The sequence below is a fragment of the Ctenocephalides felis genome, unplaced genomic scaffold (assembly GCF_003426905.1).
Source record: "Ctenocephalides felis isolate EL2017-DRISC unplaced genomic scaffold, ASM342690v1 CF-g0.4_SCAFFOLD_01604, whole genome shotgun sequence".
In the NCBI taxonomy this organism is placed as follows: domain Eukaryota; kingdom Metazoa; phylum Arthropoda; class Insecta; order Siphonaptera; family Pulicidae; genus Ctenocephalides; species Ctenocephalides felis.
Genome location: NW_020537758.1, coordinates 29,116,937 through 29,130,099, shown reverse-complemented (window position 1 = coordinate 29,130,099; position 13,163 = coordinate 29,116,937). Strand labels below are relative to the sequence as shown.

General features: G+C 29.1%; 1 pseudogene; it reads right to left on the bottom strand.

Annotated features, from left to right (window-relative positions):
* Nucleotides 1-10,291, bottom strand: part of LOC113373615 — a 13,739-nt pseudogene extending 3,448 nt beyond the window's left edge.
* Between the last annotated feature and the right edge of the window lie 2,872 nt (nucleotides 10,292-13,163).

The following is a 13,163-nucleotide window of genomic DNA, read 5'->3' as shown; positions in this document are numbered from 1 at the left end:
AAGTGAAAATAACATAGAAAAAAGAGGGAAAAACTTAGCATGATCAAACAAACATAATACGTATATGAATAAACTTTAAAATACGGGAGGGCCTTTACACTTCGTTATATAAAAGTGAAAGAAAAAAGTTTGATAGAATAAAATAATTGTGACCTTTTTGATTTTCTGTTTTTATTTTGATTATTCATTATTTCTACACTAATTGAAGTTTTTATGTTTATACTTTCTATTTTTTATTTGATGATTATGAATATAAATCAACAAATCGTTAATCACCATAAAATCGAAAATGTTCTATTATTTTGAAAAACTGTTTTATTTTCCATAGTTATTGCTATTTTTAATTTGATATTATCATATACAAAGCATTCAGCTATTTATATTTAAAAAATAAAAATGTTATTTTTTGTAAAATTGCATTTCTTATTTTCCTAGTATCGTTAATAATCGACGGTCAATATTAATAACAAAAACGAAGAAAAAATGATTAATTGAGCAAGATTAACGCCATTAAAATAGTTTTTCATGTTGAAAACTCATGTGAGTCAACACATAGTTATGCTTTTTGCCATTATTTTTATTTTTATTTTCATTTATTATTAATATTATTGATGTTCTGTTTCTAAATAAAATACTACTAATGATCAACATTTTGATGATAAAATATACAAACAAACGTTTAATTGAATATTTTAGCAATATTATAATATACTTTTCCAGTTATGTATGTGCGATCAGTTTACCATCGTCGAACTTATAATTTCTTGAACTTTATATTGTTTAAAAAAAAATCAACACATTAATTTTTTCACCGTATTTATTTCTTGGTTCTAGTAAACTAGCTGGAAAACTATTATACGATCTCATCGTTAGTTGAACAACATAATAAATCAAGCGTGCGAGAATATAGTGTCATTTACTTCTAAATTCCAAAATAAAGCGAAAACAACGACTATTTTCTGCAAAAGACGTTTCTTTTATGATGTAACTCGTTGAGAGTGATAAAGTCGCGCAACTTTAAAATACTTGCACATAATTTTTCAAATGTAAAGAATATTTTGTGGTTGTGGTTATATATTATGAACTTTAAATCCGTTAGGGTTTGGAGAAACTAAGTTGTAATTTTTAAATAATTATTGAAAATTTCTAGCAACTATTAGAATAGACATAATTACACATTTTTAAATAATTTTGTGATAAAGTTTAAAATCAACACAAGACGATCAGGAACATTTTTTTTCTTGAATAGAATTGGCTCTATGAAAAATCTCTTTGTCTTATTACGATATAAAAAAATCGGACAAATATATCATGTACGTGTCAAAAAACGTATTTGAATATTTCATTCCATATACATGATGGATCTCGTTATTAATTCCCAAAATAGCATCGACATTTGCACAGATGCGAGATTGAAATTGTTTTCAGTTAAACTACTTATCCAGGAGTACCTTGCAGTTGGAAACAATAACCGCTCGTTATAAACAAACTACTTGATCCAAGGAGGCTTCGATAATCACGAATTGCACCCGCAGGTGTATACTAACAACAATTCGACGAGAATTTAATGAACTGCCAAGTTATTGTCAGGGGCGATGTAATAATGGATCATATATTAATGATAATGGAATATAATTTTCTCCGAGGGAGAAGTTTGTTTTCGTTGGAAAATCTGTCTTTCTAATTTTATGTTTTGTCGGCATTTCAAGTCAATCTGAATCAGTGAAACCAAAATAGGAAAAGAAGTATTAGCTGTATCTCCATGAAGATTTGCCTTTATTAGTCTATGATGATCGGCTAAGCCAAATCGAAAATTGTGACCCAATCTTCAAAGTTCAAACACTATCCAGCAGATATCGTACTGATTGTAAATATTGCGTGGGCTACTTCTTTATAGTTAATGGCACAAAAAAATGAAAATTTCAAAGAAACTTTTGAAATTTTGAATAACGGTAGAGTTTGTCTTACAAATTACGGTCTTACAAATTCATCATTGTATTTTCGTACTTTGATGATTTTTCATAATTCCATGTCAAATTTTCAGAATTCAATTGTTCAAATTTGAGATTAAATTTCAATCGTTTAAATTTATGCATATCGGGTACCATTGTTTGCCATGCAGTGTAATGCAATAAGGATTAGTATTTTTCAGGCACTGCATAAGTAAATTTATTTTGAATCATTCATATATTGTTTTATACTTTTAATAATTATTGTTGTTTTTCTCACATTTTAAATTATTACTCTGTTTAGAATGTCCAAATAGAAGAAGTTTTATGCTTGGTTAGAGTTAGCGGTTTTACATATATATTAACGTGTACATTGTAATAAAAAAACAATTAATGAATACTTAATATATCATGAATAGATTATTCCAATAACCTCTTGTTCGTTACGCACAGGATCGCTAATTCCTCTACAAATGCGACGGAGATTTAGAGGTATATGTTCCTGTTAATCCGGAACCATCGTTTTCATTGTATATGAATATATATTTTAGTAGCAGAGCTTGAATAATTTTCAGATATTCAATTGTAGTTTGATGATGATAATCAACAAAATCAAAGAATTGAGTTTTATTGATAAAATGCCATGTATCGTAGATGTATAATCTTATAGTTGGATTGTTATACTCATTTCGTACCCTTAGTAAAAATAAAATGCAAAGTATAATGACAAGACATCAAAAATAGAATGCCAATATAATATCCAAAAATTTGATTCTTAAAATTAATGCTTTGTTTCATAGACGGATTCATATAGAAATCGCACAGATCATTTGCTATTTTTAAATCTTCACTAATTATAAGATTTTTTAAATTGAATGTAACGTTTCTATGGCTTGTTGAAGCAATTAAATTTTTTTTTTCAATGGACTGGGAATTCAAATTTTACTATAAAATGGAATAGCAACATTTAAAAATATCTTTTATTTATTGAGTGATAATAGTAAATTTTATTCAGTTTGTTTACATTACAAAAAAACGATACCGGCGAAGACGGTCAAGGTAATGAAGGCGACTTATGCAATTATTTTATTAGTTCAAAATGACGGCATTTACATAAGATTTACTGTTGGATAAAGATTTAGATTTAGATTTATTGGATATTCACAGTATTAGAGTTAAATAACAAAACAACCAAATATAATACTACTAGAGTGCTAAACTAATTTAATTTTGTGTCTTGATTTTATAAAACTTGATATTACGTCTTCGTTTAGAGCATCTTCAAAAGTTGAGGCCCTGTATATCCATTAATTTGCAGAAATTATTAGAAAGTTTAGAAGCTTTTCTGAAAAAAGAGCTGTGTCAGAGACGAAGAAAAATATTTCACAGCTAAGTAATACTCAGTTATAGCCAAAAATTGCAGTATTTGTAAGATATCACATATAATTAGTAACAATAGTTATTTATAATATGAAGGGGATGGTACCACTGTATTTCTTGAAGTCAAAATTATTATATTGAGAAATGTCATAAAAACTGTTAGCTTTTAGTAAATTAATCAAAACGTTGTGGAATTTATGATTGCTTAGTTGACGTATTTGTAAAAGTAATAAATTGAACAGTTGAATACCAAAACCATCGATTGAATTAAAAGCAGTATTAAGCTTAAAAGTCGATCCTTTGATAGTTCTATTCCTTGTGACATAGTGGGAATTAGACATGGAAGATAAATTAAAATACTCGGGATATATTAGAATCTGCGAATAACCAAATTTTTAGCTGCTAATATAGAAGTTTGGTCGCAATACTTTTGTCCGCGTACAATGTACAAAAGTAAAATAAACAAATTATACACTTCTCTATACTTATTCTATGAAAAGTTGCGTAAACCAGTATACCACATACTAAAAACTAACAGAAAGAAATAGTAAGGCGTTCTCACATTATCTTCGAATTGTACATGAGATAATCATGCAGCATTAAAATAAAATTAGGATCTATGCTTTTCTTTAAATTATTTTACCAATCAACGCTCTTACTAATTATAAGACGAACAACATAATACTCCGATGAGATGGCTAGGTGTTCTCACATTACATCTCGCCTTCCATGCCGCCCTGATGTCGGTTTATATAAACAACCCAATAAACGGGCCGCGCGGGTTGACTTTCATTGCGTCATTATCGTGAAAGTGTCGGCGTTTCAATAGCCGCCCTCATTCTAACCTTCGATCTACTAGACCAGGTGAGGTTAATGTGCGGGCTTTTCAAATTATCATAAAGATCAAATATTTCACAAACGATTATTCTATCAGACGATACCATGGAGCATATGATATTGAACGGCTGAACTTTCAAATTGTAATAGACATAGGCGTTGTCTGGGGAGGGCATTAAAAAATATTGATTTTATGTTGCATTGTTCTTTATTATTTCTTATGTTGATGATGTAACAGTATTTTGTTCATTTCTACTTTTCATCAATTTTTATATGCATACCTGCTCTAATTTAATTTAAGGAATAATAATTCTATTATAGTAATATATTTTTCTCTAAACCGCTGCGTGTGTCACACTCGAGATTACTTGCAATATTTCGTAATAGTTTTCAATTTTTCCCGTTTACTGGATTATTTCTAGAACAGCGGGAATTTTCTATAATATCGTGCAATGCGAGTCGACATTAGTACTCGTTTCTTCGAATCAAATAACACAATGTGCGAAACGTTCTGAACACTGACAGGTCAGCTCCAGAAAGCATTTTAGTCGAGTAAAATATGCTTTTCATTCAAAAAATCGTACTTAAAAACTATTATATTTTTTTACAATTATCCTTTGCATTAATCAATAATAAAAACTTTTAACAAATACTAACAATCGACAAGAATTATTACTGCTTAAGCGTGGAATATATGCAGTAATTACATATTTCTTAATTTACATATGATAAAACTCGCGACGAATTTCTGTACTCTAAAAAATTATAATTTGATTTCTATGCAGAACTTTAAATTTAAGGCGTTTATCTATAGCTTTTGGAGCCAGATTACAATATTTTCGTTTAGGGAAATTTAGTTAATTTTACGATATTAAGTATATATTTAACAGCATTTATTGCTAAATATTTATTTCATTATTTATTTCTGTCATATTTTAATATTGAGAAAGGGCATCAAAACTTAAACGAAAAGTAGAGTAAGGTGTCTATTATTTCGTAATTCTATGTTGATATACTGTTTTGGCAAGTTCATAAGCATCCATCTGAAATAGAATAATTATTGAATGTATTTATGAAGCAATTAGAGTAGATAGACATATCAAAATTGATAAAAAGTGGAAATAGACTGGAAAATATTGTTATGTATATTTCGAAGTAGAAACCGATGTCACTACTGCTTGACATCAGGTTGCTCCATAACGATGGTTTCATCTTACTATATCGTTGGCAATGTAGTTGATTGCATGTTTGTGTCAGCTGTTTTGAATTTGATTTGATAACAATGATGACGTCGTTGAAAGCAGTGCATTCGAAAATATAGTTTAACTTGGAATTTTTAGCATAAATGGAAAGTTTAATATATCCAATAAAAGTAACTTTTGTCCCAATACATTTCAGGTTTACGGCATCTTATTGGATGTGAATATATATTATTTTTCAAACAATTTAAAGTGTGGGTTTCTGTTTTATGTATCTGTTGACTCGACTAAAAGTATTTTACGCATTCGTCATTGCGAACAAGTGAGGCAGTTAGACTACGAATTGAAATTCGAGAAGCGGGATTGTCAGCGGCTTCTGTGACGAATTGAATTAAAAGTTTCCGAAATAGGCTTAAGTCAAAGTTCGGCACTCGTGCTGTAATTCCCAGAGCATTGTGTACGCAGATAAATAGTTGGAGTTATTTAATTAAAACAAAGTTTGGCTTTTGTAAATTAATATCAGTGTACGAGAAATGTAATATGAGCACTCAAATATCTACTTTATATAAAGGAGATCAAATAGTTGATTTATTAGTTTATAGTATTGTTCAAATTATTTCAAATGTACGACAAAATTATAATATGCTTCTATAAGCGACTGATATCATCCCGAAATTCATATATAATATACCTTATTGTTACAAAATATTACGCCAAAGTTTTATATGAATAAAGTTTGTAAATTTCAACGTTGTGCTATTTTCCAATTAAGTTGCAAATACATATATAAATTTATTCACTGAAACCTATCCCTATGTTTCTAGTAAACATGCACACAAAAATATTTCATTTGCGGAATGTTGTAACCACACTCAAACCGCATGGATGAAAAAATACCATCTACCTATTCAGGACTGTGACAGTGAAAATATTTTATCAATCGAATTCGCACTATTCGTTTTCGTTTTGGTTTTATTTTATTTTTATGTTGAAAAACGTAACAAAAATCACCGTTGTATTGCAACATACTCGACTGTTATTCTAGCAGGAATTTTGGCCTTACCTAAAAAAACAGATTATTGCTTGAAATGTATTGATATCTTCTTTATATGTGTATTAATATAATATATACTATAACATGCTATAATCATTATTATAATAATTCTATAACATAGTTTAATTTACACTATTTCATACATAACATTTTATAAAGAAGCAATTATTTATTTTAAGGTGATAAGAAATAATAGCGAAGTCTAAATTTGTATTCATAAAGTTTTTACGCTTTATTTTATTTCAGTGCTCATATTTTACACAATTAATTAATATTCATTAGGTTATATATATATATATATGTGTGTGTGTGTGTGTATGTGGTTAAATTATATTATATTTATATTTTATAATATTATTTAATATTTGTATATTGTATATTGATTTATTAATTATTTAAAATTTTATTGTAGATATATGTGACTCGAAAGGATAACTGGAATGCTATACTGCTGTGGAGGTGAGTTAATATAATTTATTATTTTAAAATAGTTACAATTTAACAGTTTTCTAAAAACACTGATTCAATATTGCATATTCTAAAACTGTTTAAAAGCTAGTAATTGGAATATTGCTAAGTGATTTTTGAGTATATATAAAACAATTTGTCACTTTAGAAAAAAATAATTCGAATTGTTTAATACAATCCAAAGCCAAGATTTGTTGAATCGTTGCTAAAATTCACAAGAGTGTAGTGTTATTCAGCTCAGATATATCCAAAGATTTTCTCAATAATTGCTTGAATTTACAAGTTTACAATTTTTTCGAAACTTACAGATTAAGATATTTGTCACCACATTCTCTCAGAAAATCCTAAATCAATCATTGTATTCCAAACTTGTTTGAAAAAAATCAGCTGGATCTTATATTGAAAAATTGTTAATTTATTGTGATTTTGGTAAATGTTGGTTAGGTCTGGTAAATGTTCGGTATTAAAAATTAGTTACTTTAATAAACGCGATTATTTTTGATCATCAAATAGATCGCCTTGAATGACATGTGATTTATACATATAATTATGTAACTCGTATCATTGGAATATTGGCATATTGTGAATTTTCTAAATCTTAATACGATTTATTTATAGTATTCCAAACAAAAATCATTTGGCTTTAGTGTTGATAATTGATAAATTTTGATTAATGCTGATCATATTATTTATTAGTATTTAATAGGTTTTTTTTTAAAGAAAAACGTATACATTTTTCTTGATTTAATCTATCAACCGAGGCATTATTTTTCTTGATTTAATCTAATCAACCGAGGCATTTCTTCGTAACTTACAGATTAAAATATTTTTGCACGCTATCCCAAAAAATCTTATTACCAATAATAGTATTGCCAACTTATTTGGGAAAAATTATCTTAATTTTGTGCTTGATAAATTTATTTTGATTTTGGTAAGTGTTGGTCAAGTTATTTATTCCCAATCACGAGTTTTTATTTTAAATAAAAATATCAAATGTTTTTGATTAGCTCAATTATTTTTAGTTATCGAAAAGATTTCCTTGGGATGAAATGCCACTCTCACATACGATATCAAAACTCATGGTATCCACATATGAGTTTCACCTCTCTCAGTCCCAGTTTGCGAAAATATTTTGTCATTGCAATCCTGCATCCGTTTTTTGTCCGTTCCGTTGCAAATAGAACGGAAATCACAGTCCGGCGGTGGCGGTGGCGACTGGCGGTGTGTATTGGCGGTGTGTCATTACAAGCGGTGTTGTTCGCGCGAAGCGACGTTTGCCATATTAAATTCATGAGGACGTGTGCAATGTTTCAACGGTCGAACGAACGCCACGACTCTCGACGTATGTTCAAGCAGACACAATCTGGGGACATGATTGTCGCATGGGTTAGCCGAATCATGCAACAAGGTTGGGTCTGAAAAGGAATGGGTTTTGGTAATGAATTTGTCAAAATGGATTGGCAAATTCAAAGGTTGTATTTAATTGGCTTGTCTGGAAAAATTCAAATGTTTGTCCCCAGAATGAGGTCTCTAACATTTAAGTTTGTGAATAAAATATCAATATAATTCGAAGATGTCAAATTAAAATAGTATGTATTCCAAACTATGCACTGTGGATCAACAAATGCAGATAATGGATTGATAATATTGGCTTACTGCTGATTATTTGAATCTTAATTTTCATATATTTTTTATCATTTTTGAACAATGATCAGAACTTGAGTCATATAAGCTGCTGTGCAAATTTGGTTTAATACCAGTCTCTTCGACAGATGGTAAACGAATCAGTTGTCTCATCTCTGTATGATATATTATTATTACAATTTATTTATAAAGTTTTATTCTTAGTTCATCCATGCCGAGTGAAGAATATTTTCATTTGGAAACATATTGCTATCTTTACTGTCAAGTGAAAATCGTTATCGCTTCTGCTTGACAACTAAAGTCTGACGGTACAAATCTAAAAAAATAACTATACTAATCAAATGAATACTCTATTTTTGCCAAACTTCCAATTATTTATTTATTTTACAAAAATATTTGGTATGAATAAAATGAAAATTTTGCAGCAACCCTGAATCAGAACTGACTGTTCAACGTTATATGTCATGTTACACTATTTCTCCAAGGACTATTTGGACAGATTTCATTAAACTAAAATCCTACTGATTTATACGAATTTATATGAAATTGAGATAAATACATGTCAACAATAAATCATTCTGCAACATGAAACTATTTTAAAGTAATGTATTCTTGAATGAGCATTATAAAATTAGGTATAAAAATGGATTATCCGACTACTTACATCTGAGTCATTCAAAATATTATTATATAATTTTGAAAATATTTATTATAAATATTTCTTGTAGACAAGTACAATGAATCCATAAAGCAAATATACGTTCTTAGACTTTGAAATTTCAACGAAACTGATACAGCAATTTAAGTAGATTTTGTAATACTTGGTCTGACAAACGACTTTGCGTTGTGTTTTTGGCATATAGTCCTCAATCACTCAATATCACGATATCACCTTTCAAACATCTTCGATTTTATGAGCTATGATACACGCTTTCGTCTTATCAAATACTCGAAAACTGCCTATGTACATGTATGAGAACACTTGTCTTCGGTAGCGTTCCGGCTATGCTCTACATCAGGAGTGGCCAAGAGATCGAACTTTATTTGATCATTGGAAACTGATGAAATACTTGATAGGGTCATAAAAAAACTAAAAATAATACGATTTTTGCTAGTGCACTTTGCTCATTTAAGTGTTCTAGCCTTGTAGTGATGATGTATTGTAATGAGTTTTTATTTATGCAGCAATGCCAGGTAACGACTTTATCACTTGAAAACATATTGCTACCTGTATTTCCAAATAAAAATCGATATATAACTACTAACTGACATCAGGCTGCTCGAAGCGGATATCGACCCACTTATCTACGAGTAAGTCCTACAAAGTAAAATAAAACTAATTTAGTTATTGCAAACTAAATTTATAAATGTTTACGTTTACTAAAGCTTAGCTGCGCGTGGAAATGATAACAGAATCATTTGCCAGGCAGGAGATATACTAGCTAAATTAATATATAAATACGTTTCCCACCTCTGTTTTGTATAAGAGACGAGTGCTTGCTATGGTAGCAATATGAGAAGGCAAAGAGGGACTATAAGTTATTAGGTTACCAACCTTATCGGAAAGCTTTTAGTACACTCGGCTGATGTGCGCTAGTGTGCTTCTTCCTCTCTGAACTTACTCAGATGTTGAACGAGCTTTTTTTCTTATTGAAACACATGGGGCTGGATGGCTGAATGGCTGGCTGACTCTATTGCTTGATGCATGCTTGTTTATAATCACTTACATGACTTGCTCCTGTGTTAACATCTAATGTCATAAGTGTATTGGATGAAAATTGTATCAGATTTCCGAAACCGGTGACGATGAATTATTAATTTATCTATTTATAGACATTTTGTGGAACCATAGATTGAAATACCTTTGGGTAAATATAGCTATATTGAGAAGGAAAATAACAAGTACTAAGGGCGATTGAAGTAATGTATAATATTTACTGCTTGCGCTAAAAGGGCAAAATATGCAACATAGGACTTGAAATTATGAAAACTGAAAAAGAGTTAGAGAAGCAAGCGCATCTATTAACATGGAGCTGATTTTTAGATGTTAAATTTGAATTATTGATTGATGATTTTGAAGGTGTTGATAATATATTAGTTTGGTAGATTTTTGTGTATTATTATTTACAAAATTATTTCTTCTTCATATTTCAGACAAATGTTAGGCATGTGACATTTGCAGATTTTGCAGTTTTGCAAAATTCATAGCTTTTATACTTCTCGTAGTTCTTGTAGGGTTTAGGCATAGCATTTTTCAGTCTCCGTCATTTTTGTAGACCTGGCAGTTATTATAGATTTTGTAATGTTTGTTGAAGTCGTTGATTTTGATTGATTTTGTTGCTTTCACAAGATGGATTTTTTAATTATGTCTTGATTTGTTATATTAACATATAATTTATTTTGGTATTTGTTATTATAGTTTTTTTTTTAAACAAACAAAGAAGATTTCTATCTTGTTTCGGTATTCTATCATGTTTGTATAATATGATAAAAAATTGTTATTTTGAAATATGAAAAATTGTTGAAAGAAATGATTACCTATCTTGAGATCCATTTAATAAACATCAGCCTTATACAGAAAGTAATAATAAAATAAAGACAAATTTATGAAAAGAACGTTTCTGTGTTCTGGAAATATGAATATCTTCCAAAACAATGTTCGACTGAAATGCTATCTCCGCAGAAAGAATGCATACCGAGCGACGCCGAGGAACGCCCAACGCGCCACGATTCCAAGAATATTGCAGATATGTCTGATGCGACGAACAAAATAAATATTTTATTTCGCATTTAGACACCGAAAAATGCATGAACGCTTTTGTGGAATATTTTCCACGAGACGCTATTGACGTATCGCTCTATATTTTTTCCTTATTTTAATACTCACAAACATCTGAATTTTATTATAATTTAACTAAACCATAACTAATGCAAATTAGTAGAATTTGATCATCCAAAATAGTTCTTCTATACACTTTGTAATAAATCATGCTAACAATGAAGCAATGTAATAATTCGGGCTTACTGCATATCTACCAAAACTTTAAAAAGCTTTAAAACTTGAAAAATTTAAAGATTGAATCAGTGGTATCATTTTTGGATAGATTAGAAAGATAATGGAGATCGATGAAATCTGGATATATCAATGTAGAAACATTTTATTATTAATATTAAGAAAGGTTGAATTAAAGTTAAGCACTTTTCCGTCTCCATTTCTTCCTCAATTCTTAGTGCACTTATCTGCATTTCACTATCATTACTTTGTTCATGTTTTACATATTCTGTGCTCCACTATTCAAACTTTTGTATTTATTTTTTATTTTAAATTTACCTTTGATAGCGTCATAAAACACTGTATTACCAATTTGAAACCGAACCAGTTTTTTTATACAATGCCAATCAATGAGCTATAGTAATATATAGAATAAACTATAGTAACTATAGAACTATAATAATATAGAATATATTCATTACATCTTTCTACTTTTAAAACAACAATTTTGAAGGCAATGTTCTAACGATTGTGATAAAATATTCTCGAGTTATTACATATATCTTGACGTTTAAAACCTTACTATTATTTAAATATTATACATATTTTTTTATGCTAAACATTTTTAAACATATATTATTAAAAGTTTCATTTAAATATTTTCCATTCATAATAATTTCTATTTACTTACCACGCGTTTCTCAAATTAGTCTAACTAATTAGCAAAATATTCCACAAACGATGAGAGCTGCCTTTTTGTTTGCAACGTGATAGACAATATACAAAGTTTACCATTGTTACCATAATTGGTAAGAAAACAGTTAATTAATATGCAAATGCAAACGTATTGATTAGTACAAGGGGTTTTACGATCACGAGCGCTTCAGCTTCTTGAGAGAGATGAACGCGAGCCAACCATTCTGCAGTGGAATACATGCAGGGCTAAGAAACATGCATCGATGTTAATATAGAATATATTAGAATTCTATTCTATTATATAGAATAGAATAGAGGATATAGAAAATAAAATAAATGATGATATTCTGGAGTTAAAATAAAAATTAGTACAATTTTTTTAAATGTTAAAGATCGGAATTTTGGAATGGGTAGTCATACTAAAGAGAAGTCCAAGTAGAAGACTGTAAGAATTTCAAAAAAAAATATTTTAATTCAAGTCGAGAAATCGTGCGTATCGTATCGGAAAAAAACAGTTTTGTGGAAAACGCCGTTGAACTTTCGCCAAGGAAAGTAATAGTGAAGGATTATCTTGATGAAATAGCCATATCTCCGAAAATAATTTAATTTTGAAAACTCCTATTGAGCACATGTTCGAAAACAGTAACTTTGAAAATAAAAAACAATCGATTTTTTAAATCTTCTATACTTGAATACTACATTAATTATAAAATATCGTCAAAATATGAAAGAATGAGCTGCGCCAAAAATTTTTAATTTTATAGCCACAAATGTTGTTAAACTTCAATTCTTGTTGTTGAAGTAAATTATTTACATGAACTGGAAAGATCATGCAACTATTCAATAAAGTCAAATATTGCAGATAATATTAAACGATTCAAAGTCAATTGCTCTCAAATTATTTAATAAAATAAAATAAAATAATTGGAGGTGACGTTTTTCTG